Raw genomic sequence first — 2,598 nt, forward strand, 5'->3', positions numbered from 1 at the left:
GGTGTTGGAGAAGACCTTGGAGTCCCTTGGACTGCAAGGAGATCCAACCAGTCCATTCTGAAGGAGATCAGCACTGGGATTTCTTTGGAAGGAATGATGCTAAAGCTGAAACTCCAGTACTTTGGCCACCTCATGCGAAGAGTTGACTCATTGGAAAAGACTCTGATGCTGGGAGGGATTGGGGGCAGGAGGAGAAGGGGATGACAGAGGATGAAATGGCTGGATGGCATCACTGACTCGATGGACATGAGTCTGAGTGAACTCTGGGAGTTGGTGATGGACAGGCAGGGCTGGCATGCTGCGATTCATGGGGTCGCAAAGAGTCGGACACGACTGAGTGACAGATCTGATCTGATGATCTTTCTTAAAGAAACAAATCAGGTATTGATTTGGTTGGGGCATAATTTGGCATACCTAATTACAGGTACATCATCCCTTACACCACATATTGTTCAGAGTATGATCAGAGTCAGTTTTGTACAAATATTCGTGGGGCAGATGACTAGTCGTCCCTCCTCTTATTCCTGAGCTCTGTCATCCAGGTAGAGACTACATTTCCCAGCTTCACTAGCATTTGTGATCATGTGATTTGATTCTCCATAATAAAGTATGAGAGTAAGTGATAAATATGCAAGGAGATCAAACCAGTCAATTCTAAAGGAAATCAACCCTAAATATCCATTGGAAGGATTGATGCTGAAACTGAAATTCCAATACTTTGGCCACTGGATGTGAAAAGCTGACTCACTGGAAAAGACCCTGATCCTGGGAAAGATTGGAGGCAAAAGGAGAATGGCGACAGCAGAAGTTGCAATGGTTAGATAGCTTCACTAACTCAATGGACATGAGCAAATTCCGGGAGATAGTGGAGGACAGAGGAGCCTGGCATGCTGCCGTCTGTGGGGCTCCAAAGAGCCGGACAAGATCTAGCAACGGAACAACAACAAAAAGTGATAAATATAATATATATTCTATATCACTTGCTTAAAAAGAAACAGCCTGCCTTAGGCTTCCTCTCTGTTCTCCTTTGAACTGAAACATGGATAGACCACATGATTTAGCTTTGTCTATGCAAATAAGCATTACTTCGTAGAAGGCAAAGAAACAAGGTGAAAGGAGCCAGGATCCTCACATAAGAGAGACATGACTTCTGCTTTAAGTCACTGTATTTTGGAGTCCCTTTTCCCATACCTCCCAGCTTTTTCCTTAACTAATAGAATTTGAGAGAGATTTATCTATCTTAAGAGCTCCCTTAATCCTTGTGTACCAAAACCATTCTTCTTTGAATCAGCTAATCATGTTATCATCTTTATCAACTCTTCTTCAGTTGTCACCCCATGAGGATGGACAAGTGCCTATCTCTAAGTTCATCTGCCCACTCCAGAAGTGTTTACAGAAGTACTCTACAAGGCAGCTTACATATGTTGTAAACATCACAAGAATCTCGCAAATAAATGATTATCCCCACTTCACGTATGAGGAAATTTAGGCTTAGTGATGCGAATGACTTACTGTTGGTCCCAAACCCAGTGAGTGGGCACTGGCCTGTATGACTTTGGAACCCACATTATCTCTACCAGACTATTCAACCTCAAATCATGAGTATCAGTCCTCTTTTATGATGAGTACAGATCTGATGATGCAATCATATAGAAATACAAGTTTGAGCCTAGTGCCTATGAAACAGGAACATAAAAAGAAATTATTAGAGGACTGATTAGAAGTCTATGGATTACAGTACACCATTATATCTGCTCTAAAAATGAAGAGAAAGAAACTGGAAATGACCAAAATATTTTTTGAAGTGAGTTACACAGACTTACTGACATGGCAAAATATTACACTGATATATATATATATATATATATACACACATATACATATTACATTTGTGTATTAAATATTACATATGTATGTATGTACATGTATACGGAATATACATATAAACATGTATTTTATATATACACATTTTTTCATCCATTCCTTAAAATCTTTACATTTTTTCATTTTCAAGATACGATTTTTGTTTTATGTATTGTGGTTGAGGAAAAAAAAATGCCCATGTACATATGACTAATATGTTGTAAGAAAAAGAACTTAAAGATCTTACTTTACAAATCTTATACAAGTTATTATATGGTATTCCTAAAAGATGAGAGATCACCAGTCTCTTCAGTTCAGTTCAGTTCAGTCGCTCAGTCATGTCTGACTCTTTGCGACCCCATGAATTGCAGCACGCCAGGCCTCCCTGTCCATCACCAACTCCTGGAATTCACTCAAACTCATGTCCATCGAGTCGGTGATGCCATCCAGCCATCTCATCCTCTGTCATCCCCTTCTCCTCTTGCCCCCAATCCCTCCCAGCATCAGAGTCTTTTCCAGTGAGTCAACTCTTCGCATGAAGTGGCCAAAGTACTGGAGTTTCAGCTTTAGCATCATTCCTTCCAAAGAACGCCCAGGACTGATCTCCTTCAGAATGGAGTGGTGGATCTCCTTGCAGTCCAAGGGACTCTCAAGAGTCTTCTCCAACATCACAGTTCAAAAGCATCAATTTTTCGGTGCTCAGCTTTCTTCACAGTCCAACTCTCCCATCCATAC

Source organism: Bison bison, unplaced genomic scaffold, assembly GCF_000754665.1.
Source record: "Bison bison bison isolate TAMUID 2011002044 unplaced genomic scaffold, Bison_UMD1.0 scf7180017864289, whole genome shotgun sequence".
Taxonomy (NCBI): domain Eukaryota; kingdom Metazoa; phylum Chordata; class Mammalia; order Artiodactyla; family Bovidae; genus Bison; species Bison bison.